Below are 15,086 nucleotides of genomic sequence, written 5' to 3'. Positions count from 1 at the left end.
TATTACTTCATGCCATGGGATCTCTAGAATACATTTATATTGCCTTAGCTTTCCTTTCAGAGAAGGCAATGGCACCCCACTCCAGTACTCTGGCGTGGAAAATCACATGGATGGAGGAGACTGGTAGGCTGTAGTCCATGGGGTCACTGAGAGTCGGACACCACTGAGCAACTTCCTTTTCACTTTTCACTTTCATGCACTGGAGAAATAAATGGCAACCCACTCCAGTGTTCTTGCCTGGAGAATCCCAGGGGCAGGGGAGCCTGGTGGGCTTCCGTCTATGGGGTCGCACAGAGTCGGACACGACTGAAGCGACTTAGCAGCAGCAACAGCTTTCCTTTTTATTCTACCTTATAAGCCACCAATTAGAGAGCATTAGGACTGGAATTTGAAAGCTTCAAGATATATAACCTACAGCTATTATATATGCTACATCTCTCCATGTATATACATGTATATACTCCATGTACATGTGATCTGATCTGTGGCTCAGATCATGAACTCCTTGTTGCCAAATTCAGACTTATATTGAAGAAACTAGGGAAAACCACTAGACCATTCAGGTATGACCTAAATCAAACCCCTTATGATAATACAGTGGAAGTGACAAATAGACTCAAGGGATTAGATCTGATAGACAGAGTACCTGAAGACTATGGACGGAGGTTCGTGACCTTGTGCAGGAGGCAGGGATCAAGACCATCAGCAAGAAAAAGAAATGCAAAAAGGCAAAATGGTTGTCTGAGGAGGCCTTACAAATAGCTGAGAAAAGAAGAGAAGCAACAGGCAAAGGAGAAAAGGAAAGATATACCCAATTGAATGCAGAGTTGAATGCTATTCCAAAGAATAGCAAGGAGAGATAAGAAAGTCTTCCTCAGCAATCAATGCAAAGAAATAGAGGAAAACAACAGAATGGGAAAGACTAGAGATCTCGTCAAGAAAATTAGAGATACCAAGGGAACATTTCATTCAAAAATGGGCACAATAAAGGACAGAAATGGTATGGACCTAACAAAAGCAGAAAATATTAAGAAGTGGTAGCAAGAATATGCAGAAGAACTATACAAAAAAGATCTTCATGATTCAGATAACCACCATGGTGTGATCACTCACCTAGAGCCAAACATCCTCGAATGTGAAGTCAAGTGGGCCTTAGGAAGCATCACTACGAACAAAGCTAGTGGAGGTGATAGAATTCCAGTTGAGCTATTTCAAATCCTAAAAGATGATGCTGTGAAAGTGCTGCACTCAATATGCCAGCAAATATGGAAACTCACCAGTGGCCACAGGACTGGAAAAGGTCAGTTTTCATTCCAATCCCAAGGAAAGGCAATGCCAAAGAATGTTCAAACTACCACACAATTGCACTCATCTCACACACTAGCAGAGTAATGCTCAAAATTCTCCAAGTCAGGCTTCAACAGTACGTGAACCGTGAACTTCCTGATGTTCAAGCTGGATTTAGAAAACGCAGAGGAACCAGAGATCAAATTGCCAACATCCATTGGATCATCGAAAAAGCAAGAGAGCTCCAGAAAAACATCTACTTCTGCTTTATTGACAACACCAAAGTCTTTGACTGTGTGGATCACAACAAACTGTGGAAAATTCTGAAAGAGATGGGAATACTAGACCACCTGACCTGCCTCCTGAGACATCTGTATGCAGATCAAGACGCAACAGTTAGAACTGGACATGAAACAACAGACAGGTTCCAAATTGGGAAAGGAGTACGTGAAGGCCATACATTGTCACCCTGCTTATTTAACTTATATGCAGAGTACATCATGAGAAACGCTGGACTAGATGAAGCACAAGCTGGAATCAAGATTACCGGGAGAAATGTCAATAACCTCAGATATGCAGATGACAGCACCCTTATGGCAGAAAGTGAAGAAGAACTAAAGAGCCTCTTGATGAAAGTGAAAGAGGAGAGTGAAAACGCTGGCTTAAAACTCAACATTCAGAAAATTAAGATCATGGTGTATGGTCCCATCACTTCATGGTAAATAGATGGGAAAACAATGGAAACAGTGACCAGACTTCATTTTCTTGGGCTCCAAAATCACTGTAGATGGTGACTGCAGCCATGAAATTAGAAGATGCTTGCTCCTTGGAAGAAAAGCTATGACATACCTAGACAGCATATTGAAAAGCAGAGACATTACTTTGCCAACAAAGGTCCGTCTAGTCAAAGCTATGGTTTTTCCAGAAATCATGTATGGATGTGAGAGTTGGACTATAAAGAAAGCTGAGCATTGAAGAATTGATGCTTTTGAACTGTGGTGTTGGAGAAGACTCTTGAGAGTCCCTTGGACTGCAAGGAGATCCAACCAGTACATTCTAAAGGAAATCAGTCCTGAATATTCATTGGAAGGACTGATGCTGACGCAGAAGCTCCTATACTTTGGCCACCTGATGTGTAGCTGACTTGTTGGAAAAGACCGTGATACTGAGAAAGACTTAAGGTGGGAGGAGAAGGGGGATGACGGAAGATGAAATGGCTGGATGGCATCACTGACTCAGTGACATGAGTTTGAGTAGGCTCTGGGAGTTGGTGATGGACAGGGGATCCTGGCATGCTGCAGTCCATGGGATCGCAATATGTTGGATATGACTGAGCGACTGAACTGAACTGACATCTCTCCAATCATCGCCTAGAAATTAATGATCACATTTTGACATGGTAGAAACTGAACCTGAGTCAGCCTGCTTATTTGATATCACAGAAGTAAGGCTGATATCATGAATCAACTTATGATGAACTTTAGAGGCAGTGATATATGTCACCAGAATCTTGACATTAAAAAAACAATGACAAAGAGGAAAGAGAACAAAAGAAACAACTGCTCTAAGCACATGAACTGAAAAAAGAAATCTGTGAAAAAAACAAGACACATGTACTGTATCTTGATTTATATTGTCTATGTACTAGCATGTTTAAACAGGTTAAGCTGACTTAGGAAACAACAAAACAACTTTTCCAAGAAATAATTTATGGAAGAAAAAGGCTGACAAACACAACACAGGATATATAACTAGAAATAAAAATAGAAGTTGGAAAATTTCAAATAGAATAAAGGGTCATATCGGTTTTGCTAACAATGATGATTATTGGATTATCCATCAAATATGGATAAAATGTAAGAATAAGACCATAGATTTAAATGAAATATGGGTCAAAGAGAGGGGGAAAGTTCTGTTTCTGCACAAAAGGCCAAATTTCCGACGATAGTCACTTATTTCACAGGTATGTATTATTCATCATGAGGAGAAATAAAGTGTAAAGGTCTCACTATTACCCAAATTATTCCTAGAAAAACAAGTCACTCAATCAGAAGAGCCATCGCCATAAATAAAAGGCATTAGATGACATTACTATAACTAAGCCATGCTTTATTAAGATTCTGTCATTGAAAATGGAATACTCCATTGCTGAGGATGTGGAAAAATGGAACATTGCTTTGGGGATTATATAAATGGTACAATCACTTTGAAAATCTATTTGGGAATATCAAAAAATATACATATAACCTACAACCCGGAAATTCTATTCTTTGGGATATATCCAACTTATGTGTATGAACACAAACTTACACACACCACACACATATTTGTTTAACAAATGATATATCCTAGAATGTTCACAGAAGCTCTATTCATGATAGCCTGAAACAGGAATACCCAAGTATCTACCAACAATAGTAATTTGCAGTATATTTACTCAATGCAACACTATGACAATGAGCACGCACAATCTACGACCACACAAAAATGATACGGAGGAGTCTCACTATCTCAGTGGCGAACAAAAGTAGCCAAAACAGAAGAGTTTATACTGTGTAATTTCATTCACAAAAAGCACAAAACTGGCAAAACAAACCTATGCTCTTAGAAGTTAGGATAGTGGTTATCTTTAGAATTATGGTGACTGGAGATGACCGTGATGGAGTATCCTTGGGAGCTGGTACCCCTGGCAGCTGACTACTGGTTACATGAGTAAAATTGGCTCAGTGGCGTTTTTCTTACCCAGTAGCACATTCATACCTATCATATATCAATTAGTGTCTCATACAGTGCTGAGAGTTACATACAAATCACTTAACCAAAAAAAAAAGAGGCCCTCCCCTTTCAACCAACACTGGGAAGGCAAGATACTTTTTATAAAAGTCATACACGGCTAACACAAACATTAAGCCTTTTAAGTTCATTCCAAAACACAATATAACGTCTCTCCAGCCAATAACTTCTTCCCCTTTCTTGGCATTTCTACAAGTCAGAGTTCTCTGATGTTTCTGTTTCTTCAGCTCACATGGATTTCCTTAGCAGGAGAAACCTGATGTTTCATGTCCCTCAGTATCTCGGCCAAAGCGTAGGAAGGCAGCATAGACAATCAGAAGTTGTAAGGGTCATGCTTATCCTCCACAGGGGAAGACGGGCAAAGCCACGTCCCCTGGCAGCAGTACCGCTGGCAACAGGCAACCACCTGTGCTCACGATGTTTTGAACTTTATGGCAAAGAGTTCAGGAAAGCTATGGCAGGGAAATATCTAGTCATTTCTAGGAAATAGTAGGATTATAGAAATAAAATAGTTACGTGAGTAATACAAGGTTTCCCTCCTAGTTCATCTGCGATCAGGGTGGTCACACTTTGTGGAACCCACAGATGAGAGGTCTGTGTCAAGTACAACCCAAAGATGGCAGAAGGACTTTGTTGTTTTTCTCTCCCCTAAAGTGACCACCCTTTCACTAGAGAATGTATTTACGTCATCAAACTACTATGATTTTTAAACAGGACATCCATCTTCCCTTTGCATGAGAACACTAATCAGATTCAGCTAGTTTTTCATTCCTTATCTAAACATTGCCATATGTGAAAAGAGAAATCTCTGAAAACCAAGGATATTTTATAGAGTTATAGCTCTCCTCAGGCCAATTTACTTTGTTATCCTATATAAACATATTCTGCCATTATATTGTGTTATTCATAACAATTTTCAGTGGATAATCCACAAATCAACTAAGGACAAGTTAATTGCCAAAAGGGATCGAGCAACAAGCATTAGAAGACTAATATTTATAGGCGCCATCCAAAAAATATATGCGCTAGAGACAAGATTGGTCTGGCTAGCTCTCCTTCTAATCCAAGATTTTACATTTGTATGATTAATTTTGAAAATTGAAAATTTATCGCATAATTACTCTTAGCTTATTACATCCATGTTTCAGGCAGGAATGTGGACGTGTGACATGGACAGACACATCAAAAAAAGGTATTACTATATGACACTACTGCCACTAATTTTTTAATAAGTTCACTTATTTTTAGTTGGAGGATAATTACTTTACAATATTGTGTTGGTTTCTGCCATACATCAACACGAATTAGCCATCGGTGTACATTTGTCCCCTCCCTCTTGAATCTCTCTCCCAGCTCCTATCCCATCTCACCCGACTTGGCTGTCACAGAGTACTGGACTGAAGCTCCCTGTCACACAGCAAATTCCCACTGCCTATCTATTTCACATGTGGTAATATATATGTTTCAAGGCTACTACTATCAATTAACTTACTTTCCATTTTTTGCTTCAATATTTTCTATCTTCTGAGGATTAGATGAAAAAATGTAATTCAAAATACACTATATCCACTCAGCCACATTATGTCTTTTGATTGGGCATTTAGTGCATTTACATTTAACGTGGTTACTGAATATATGTTCTTATTGTACTTTGTTAATTGTTTTCGGATTATTTTTCTAGGGTTTTTTGTTGTTGTTGTTCCTTTCTTCTTTTGTTCTCTTCTCTTGTGATTTGATGACTAGCTTTATTGTTATGTTTGGATTTCTTGTGTGTGTGTGTGTGTATCTAGTATAGGTTCTTGGATCGTATAAACTGCCCCTTCTCTTCCATCTCCTCCTTATATTTCCTTATATTTTTTACAATAAAGGTGAAGCTAAGGCAAACTCACTCAAGAGACTGGAGTCTTATCTGATCAAGAACACAGTCAGTAATGAGGTCAGTACCCATATAGTTTCATCCACTTGGTGCAATCTGAATTACACCTTGTCTGCCTAGGACTGCAAATGCACCCATGGATGTACGGTTTCCCCAAGCAGAATCTCCAATCCAAATCCCTATTTTATTTTGTTGCTTATTGTCTGCCTTCCTCCACTAGAAAATAAGCTTTATGAGAGCAAAGATCCACCCACTTTCCTTGTCATTATGTCTCTAGTACAAGGTAAGTGTTTTTAAGTAGCTAACAAAGCATCAGCATAGGGCTGTGCTAGAACCATCCATATGTGTGTGCGCTCAGTCACTCAGTAGGGTCTGACTCTTTGCAGCTCCTGATTTGTAGCCCATCAGGTTCCTCTGCAGAGAAGGCAATGGCACCCCACTCCAGTACTCTTGCCTGGAAAATCCCATGGACGGAGGGGCCTGGTGGGCTGCAGTCGATGAGGTCGCTAAGAGTCGGACACGACTAAACGACTTCCCTTTCACTTTTCACTTTCATGCATTGGAGAAGGAATGACAACCCACTCCAGTGTTCTTGCCTGGAGAATCCCAGGGACGGGGGAGCCTGGTGGGTTGCTGTCTATGGGGTAGCACAGAGTCAGACATGACTGACGTGACTTAGCAGCAGCAGCAGCAGCAGGTTCCTCTATCCATGGAATTTTCCAGGCAAGAATACTGGAGTGGGTTGCCATTTCCTTCTCCAGAGAACCATCCATACTAGTTGGCAAAAGCAAACTGTTTAATTTTCAGAAATATTTCTAAGTTGGTTGTTATATCTAATGACTACTAAAAATTAAATTATATAAACTTACAATTAAAAATTATGTTGAAAAGAATGGTATTAAATATTCAAAACTCATCACTTAATAATCAGGCTACATTTTATTACTATCTACATTCCCGATGTCATGCATGTCTATTGCACCTATATGTACAATTTGGCATCTCCTGTCAATGCCATACTTAGTGACCTCTGTGGCTTGAAACGGACCGGTGGGAGAATTTTTGCCACGGAAATCAGCAAATACTACAAACAGGCTTTTCTGGTGTTTTCACAGAGAGCTGACTGTTAACATTTACCAGCATGCCACTGACCAGGCTTATCAATGGCATTGGACAATCCGCTTCTGGATGAATGTATTCATATTTTATCCGAATTCTGATTGCATTCAAGTGCTTTATTCATGTTCATGTTAGTTCTTATAGAGTGTGTTCCTTTAGCCCAACACAAAGCTTCTGTTTTTCCAGTTCATTCCCAAGGCTTCTTTTGGAATGTAGTATGCACACTTGTTGCTCTTGGAATGCCTGTCTTTTGCATTAGATTGATTTCAACTACTCAACAGCTACAAAGGTCTTCAAGCTTTTCAATGTTGGGTGATAGATTTGAGCAGATGAACTCCAGGGTCTCTTCGGCTTTGACCCTCTGTTCCATGATACAGGGAAAGGAAGCAGAACGCCCCCACTCTTGTGAGGGGGTCTAAAAACACTGGCAAATTGGCTCATTCATTCAGCACATATACATCAAGCATTTATTATATGCCATACTCCCTTCTGGGTACTGGTAATACAGAGGTGGAAAAAAGACAAAAACTGCTGCCATATGGAGCTTAAATTTTGGTATGGATTAACTAATATTAATTGTACTGTTGTCTACATGCCAGGCATGACCACTGACTAATGTACAATCCTCATAACCCTCCCATTTAAAGATGAAGAAACTAAGGCAAACTGAAGAGAAATAGCTTGACTAATGTCTCAGAGCTATGAAGACTTTGACATTCCAACCTCAACAATGCGACTGGACAGCCAACCAGCTCTCAACCTGTCTCCCCACCGTGTCTTATCAAGGCGAGGCTGTTTTTCTATGTGCAGGTTGCTTATAACATAATTGTTTATAGGTGAGCCGTTTTGTGCTATTCGATAACCAAGAGCAGTTCCGATGTTAATGAAGTAATTTACAGAAGCATCAAAGAATGGATGAAACAGTAAGGGAAATATAGAACATGCTATTAAAGAGGAGGTAGGCATGTACCTATTCCATGTAAAGGCTCTTTGAACCAGACACTTGTATTTTCCACTTATAGACAGGGAATCTACTAAAGGAGGTCAAGCAATTACCCAAGAAAGCAGCAGAGGGGCTTCCCTCGTGGCTCAGTGGTAAAGAATCCACTTGCCAAAGCAAGAGACACAGTTTGACTCTGGTCCAGAAAGATCCCACATGCCTCAAAGCCACTAAGCCTGGGAGCCACAACTATTGAGCCTGAACTCTAGAGCTTGGAAGCTGCAACTACTGAACCCATGTGCCACAACTGTTGAAGCCCACGTGCCCCAGAGTCCTTGCTCTGCAACAAGAGAAAGCACTGCAATGAGAAAGACCACACACTCAACTAGAGAGTAACTCCCGCTCTCTAGTAACCAGAGTAACTAGAGAAAAGTCTGTGCACCATCGAAGACAAAGCATAGCCAATAAATAAATAAATAAAATTATTAAAAAAGAAAGCAGCAAAACTGGCATCCAAGTATGGTCTGTTTGGCTCTAAAGCCAGAGTCTCCCTCCTATAACACCTGCCCACCGTGCCCCCCCCAACCTTTCACACTGTGCAATGGTTGTTAAACATGTTGTTATTATCATAATGACTGTAATGTTGCCTATAAGGAAACCATTTCACTCATGTTCAATTAAGCTAGTGTTACTCACAATTTGGAACATCATTAAGAATGCCATTCAATATGCAAGACAATGCCAGTGGAATAAATAGGCATGATGCAGATGAAGTTGACCTGTGTAGCTCAGAGAATCTTTTGGCTTCTCTGAACAGTTGGCCAAGGAGCAACATTCTGGCAGTAAAATATAACCACAGGACCAATGTTTTTGGCCACATGAAATGAGCCAGATGGAACCAGATGAAGCAAAAACCCAGGAAGAGGACAGAAGCACATAAATTCACTGATTAGTTTCCTTTTTTCTTTCATAAGAAACATATCTGCTTAATACTACTTTAAGCCAACCTCAATTAGGTTAGAAGACTGTTCAGATATTATTTGGTAACTTTATATTTTGGTCAATCATTATACCCTGTTATACACCAGATTACAAGGTGTTCTTTAGAGGAAGGCTCTGAGTTCAGTCAATGAGGCTGGTTAAGTCCATCAGAATGTCACCTCTTATCATGGAACTTCTGTGTGGCAATGAGAAGATCTGATCAAGAAATGGGAAGTGAGAAAGTGACTAGAAGTCGAGCCTCTAGGACAGGGTTCAAACTTGGGCATGTGCCCTAAACTCTCTCTGCCTAGTTTCATCATCTGTAAGGTAAATACAGTGCAAGTCCTCCTTGTGGGGTTGTTTTGTAGGATGAAATAAGATAATGTATTTGGAGAGTGTGGGAAACACTATCTGGCACATACTAAATCCCCAATACAACTTAGATTCTATTATTATTACTCTGGACTTCTGACCACATGTGGGTTGTATAGCCACTGGTCCCTAAACCTCCCATTTTCCTCCCATTTGGTGGTAATTATACCCCTACTCTTCAGTTCAGTCACTCAGTCGTGTCCGACTCTTTGCGACCCCATGGACTGCAGCATGCCAGTCTTCCCTGTCCTTCACCAACTCCTGGAGTTTGCTCAAACTCATGTCCATCGAGTCAGTGACGCCATCCACCCATCTTATCCTCTGTCGTCCCCTTCTCCTCCTGCCTTCAATATTTCCCAGCATCAGGTTCTTCTCCAGTGAATCAGCTCTTCATAACAGATGGCCAAAGTATTGGAGTTGCAGCTTCAGCATCAGTCCTTCCAATGAATATTCAGGACTGATTTCCTTTAGGATTGACTGGTTTGCTGTCCTTGTAGTCCAAGGGACTCTCAAGAGTCTTCTCCAACACCACAGTTCAAAAGCGTCAATTCCTCAGTGCTCAGCTTTCTTTATAGTCCAACCCTCACATCCATACATGATTACTGGAAAAACCATAGCTTTGACTAGACAGACATTTGTTGGCAAAGTAATGTCTCTGTTTTTTACTATGTTGTCTAGGTATGTCATAGCTTTTCTTCCAAGGACCAAGCATCTTCGAATTTCATGGCTGCAGTCACCATACGCAGTGACTTTGGATACCCAAAAAATAAAGTCTTTCACTGTTTCCATTGTTTCCCCATCTATTTGCCATGAAGTGATGGGACCAGATGCCATGATCTTAGTTTTCTGAATGTTGAGTTTTAAGCCAACTTTTTCACTCTCCTCTTTCACTTTCCTCAAGAGGCTCTTTAGTTCTTCTTCGCTTTCTGCCATAAGGGTGCTGTCATCTGCATATCTGAGGTTATTGACATTTCTCCCGGCAATCTTGATTCCAGCTTGTGCTTCATCTAGCCCAGCTTTTTGCATGCTGTACTCTGCATATAAGTTCAATAAGCAGAGTGATAATGTATGGCCTTGACATACTCCTTTCCCAATTTGGAACCTGTCTGTTGTTCCATGTCCAGTTCTAACTGTTGCTTCCTGACTTACATACAGATTTCTCAGGAGGCAGGTCAGGTGGTCTGGTATTCCCATCACTCAGAATTTTCCACAGTTTGTTGTGATCCACACAGTCAAAGGCTTTGGCCTAGTGAATAAAGCAGAAGTAGATGTTTTTCTGGAACTCTCTTGCTTTTTCGATGATCCAATGGATGTTGGCAATTTGATCTCTGGTTCCTCTGCCTTTTCTAAATCAAGCTTGAACGTCTGAAGTTCATGGTTCACATACTGTTGAAGCCTGACTTGGAGAATTTTGAGCATTACTTTGCTAGCGTGTGAGATGAGTGCAATTGTGTGGTCATTTGAATATTCTTTGGCATTACTTTTCTTTGGGATTGGAATGAAAACTGACCTTTTCCAGTCCTGTGGCCACTGCTGAGTTTTCCAAATTTGCTGGCATATTGAGTGCATCACTTTAACAGCATCATCTTTGAGGATTTGAAATAGGTCAACTGTTTTATCCTAAAAATTGAATGAGATGAGGTATGGAACAGAACACTAAAAAGAGCAGAGAGTAACATCTGTTACATTTGAAAAGCTTTAATTTTTTTTTTTTTTTATGCCACAGAATAGGAGGTACTAATGTGAAACTTGGAAAGTTACATCTCAGCTTACTGATTTGTTGGCAGGACTCATTTCTTTAAGACTTGGGCTCTAGCCATCATTTTTTAGTGAGCAAATTCAGTTCAGTTACTCAGTCGTGTCAGACTCTTTGTGACCCCATGAAGTGCAGCACGCAAGGCCTCCCTGTCCATCACCAACGCCCAGAGTTTACTCAAACTCATGTCCATCGATTTGGTGATGCCATCCAGCCATCTCATCCTCTGTCGTCCCCTTCTCCTCCTGCTTCCAATCCCTCCCAGCATCAGGGTCTTTTCCAATGAGTCAACTCTTCACATGAGGTAGCCAAAGCACTGGAGTTTCAGTTTTAGCATCAGTCCTTCCAAAGAACACCCAGGACTGATCTCCTTTAGGATGGATTCCTTGCAGTCCAAGGGACTCTCAAGAGTCTTCTCCAACACCACAGTTCAAAAGCATCAATTCTTCAGCGCTCAGCCTTCTTCACAGTCCAACTCTCACATCCATACATGACCACTGGAAAAACCATGGCCTTGACTAGATGGACCCATAGGCACCTCATAAAAAATATTCCTTTTAACATTCCTTTTTGAAAAGACAAAGTTCTGTGATTTGTTCAGATTGGAAGACAAGACCATCTCTAAAAGAGTAACTTTCTAGAAAAAGAGAAACTCAAGTTTCTGTGAATGTTACTATAATTTTAAACAATAACATTTTTAAAAAACAAAAGGTCCCAGAGTTCCCTTGGGGAATTGTCAGAGTCCTCCAACCTGCTAAGTCCTAGCTCTTTGTTCTTTCTTGGCTTCCAAGATAATTGTCTTCCCAGTTTTTGAGGTACTACATTTAAACTACATTTAAACACGAGTCCACTCACTGATACCACTTTCTCAATCCAACGGAAGCACGTCATTCCCTTCTCTCCCTCCTCTAAAGCAGACACGAGAGGTGCGGCTCTCATTCTAGGGCCACAGAGGAAAATCAGTCTCTTTAGAACGTAATCCTCTTTTCCTGTCTCTCTCTTTTTCTGCATCAAATCAAATTTAGCTTAATAAGTTATACGTTAATTATGTCTGGCTTTCTCTAAAAGTATCCACAAAAGGCAAGAACTCATCACTGTTGAAGAACAACTTTCAAATCTATTTCAAACACTGAAGTACTGCCCAAGGTTGTGCTTCGCAGGGATCAACACTCATCAAATACGTATGATTTGTGGTTACTTTAAAAAAAATCAGACTCTTTAAGGACCTGGCTTTCCTTCAGCCCGAATGCCACAGGGAGTGAAAACAATACCAGAGACAAATATTCCAGCTTAACATTTGAGTATTACCAGTGTCATGCATAATATCCATTCCATCTTTCAAAGGAAAAGAAAAAACCCTCTACTGGACACATGTGAGAATTTTACAGACTATAAAATTATGTTTATTAAAGCAAAAAAACTTGTAAACGAGAAATTCAACCAAGAAATCTTGGCTAACGCCTCATTATGTCAGTTGCTTCAATAGTAGAATTATCTCAAAGGTCAAGATAAGTTTAAATTACTTCCCTGCTTTAAAGATCTCATAGATTAAAAAAGAAATGAAGAAATACAAAAGCTCGGTTGCAAAACTGTGGGGTATTTCAAATGTTTACCTCAAATAGCTTAATACTTTTGACTCCAAGGAAGCTATGCAATGAAACTGTCATTCAGAAGATAAATGTAGAATTTAAACGTGTGGGTGTATGTCTATGTGTGTATGTGTGTGCATGTACATATGCATAAATATTGTGACTCGTGAATTTGAGTTGATGTGGTCTGATAAAAGTTTAAAGCTATACAATAAACATTTTCCCCCACTGTTGTCAGCACACTGCTGTGACTGAATGTTTACTCTTGTTTTTAGTACTAAGAGACCTCCGAAAATGTGAGTTCAGAGTGTCCAACTGCTGTCTTAGCTTTTTAACTTTCCACTGAACTCTTGGCCTGTGATAGGTCCTGATCATATCTGCAAGTTGATTTTCCACATAGAAATCCAACTCTCTTAGTTGAGTAATATCAACTAAGAGAGTGTATGTAGCAAGATGTTTCATCAAATATGCATTAATGGTATTCCCCCTGCATGGAAAGGAGCCTCTGAACTCAAGGAAATTTTAATCCAAATGGATAGAGAAAATAGGACCCACAGAACAGTGAAGAGAGTACATATAAACAATTAATATTATTTGGTAAATTAACAATCAAATTAAAAGCAAATGAATGAGCAACAGAGTCTCTCAAGTTTCAAAAGAGACTGGTCCTTAATGACTTTTCAGGGTGTCATTCTCACCTCTTAAACTTGTTATGAAAGAAGGTTAGAACTACAAACTCAGGGCATTTAAATATACAGAAAACTCATCCTTAGACATACCAGTGCTTGTTCTATTTTGGAAAGGATAAAACTGACAAGAAAAATGAAAATATCTTTGGCAGACCAAGAAGTCAAGTTTCATAATATATCTGCAGATCACACAGGAGAGTTTAAACTCTACATTTCTCAAGATTTCTGAAATCCTTTAGACAAACATGCTATTTCTTTTACCCTACCCAGAAGTTAGATATGCATGATATTTGGAAATTTGTTATCAGATTTCAACGATAAGGAGTTTCTAGAAGCCACTATCTATTGGAAATATGCACAGTAATGCTTACAAATCTTAAATAAGCATACAACTTAGCAGATAAGAAGCATGAGATGCAAATAATAAGCATGAGAAGTGAATTCAGTAGAATATAAAGCATATAGTACGCATATAATTTCTAACTTTGAATCATTCTTAACTGTAACAAATTAACATAATAAAAATAAATGATGTTTATTCTGTTTTGAAGTAGAAGTACTAACGGCAGTACATCTAGAAGTAAGGAAGTACTACTTAAACCTTTAACTTCCATCTTTTATTTATCCCTTGTCAAAGTTTGCTTATTCTTTGTTACTAGGGAAGATTATAATTTGAGTCTTTTTGATTTCTTAGTTCCCTAAAAAATTCCAAGGACACCATCTTTAATACTGTCTAAAACAAATAAACAATTCTTGTGGATTATTTTAATCTAAACTTTGAATGTGTTTATGCAAGTAAATCCGAACACATTTGAATCCAAATTTAATGCATAATTCTAAACAGGCCTGGTGGTTTCCAGGTATGTTACATTTTGTCTAAAGAAATTCTTGAAATTTTGCTTAAGATTTCACCTCTATTTGCTACTGGTGAAATAGCTTGCAATGCTACAGACTAACCAATCAGAACCACAAAATGTGTGAAGGGTCAATCTTTTCTTTGTAAACATCTAGAATACTGAAGCAAAAAGGAAATCAAAGATTTTTCTCAATGTCTTCTTTTTCTTTCCAAATTATTTGGTTAAAATAAGCCTAACTTGGATGTAAAGTAAACATGTCACTGACAATTTACTTAAGTCTTGAGCTCAAGATTTTTCATATATTTCTACAGAAATCTTTGGACATAACAGATTAAGAACATATTCCCTTCTATTTTGTGGTATCTAATTCCCCTTGGCAAAATTAAAACTCCAAACTACTATCTAGACCATAGAGATAATTTCTACTTTTCCATGTGAATAGGACCTCAAACACTTATACATACACAGAAGTGTTTTGTTGTTGTTTGTTTGCTTCTTGAACTAAACAAGAACCCTTCCCTGCTATTTCAAGGGTTAACCGAAAGTTAGTACGACAGAATCTGGCTACGTTATGTCCATTAAGTGGGCTAACACACTTGTTTTCCAGATGCCAGCCACAGGGATGCTTTTCTAAGTTTACCATTTAACTCTCAAAATCAGCTTTTAGAGTTAGTCAATTTCCTTCTGCTTCTGGGGGTTCCCAAATAGCCTCGGCTCTGTTAAGGTTCTCATCTTCACAGTTCCTATTCTGTATACTGCCCATTTATCCTGCCAATTGAAGGCAATCTAGGAAACAGAAGTTAAACAGATCAATACAGGACACGAGA

General features: G+C 39.2%; 1 protein-coding gene across 19 annotated transcripts in view; it reads right to left on the bottom strand.

Annotated features, from left to right (window-relative positions):
* The window catches only part of PDE4D (phosphodiesterase 4D), a 1,602,952-nt gene that overhangs the window by 368,806 nt on the left and 1,219,060 nt on the right, over positions 1–15,086 (bottom strand). The window lies entirely within an intron of this gene.

Source organism: Bos indicus, chromosome 20, assembly GCF_029378745.1.
Source record: "Bos indicus isolate NIAB-ARS_2022 breed Sahiwal x Tharparkar chromosome 20, NIAB-ARS_B.indTharparkar_mat_pri_1.0, whole genome shotgun sequence".
NCBI lineage: Eukaryota > Metazoa > Chordata > Mammalia > Artiodactyla > Bovidae > Bos > Bos indicus.
Note: the sequence above shows the minus strand (reverse complement) of the source record. Positions and strands in the feature narration are given on the sequence as shown.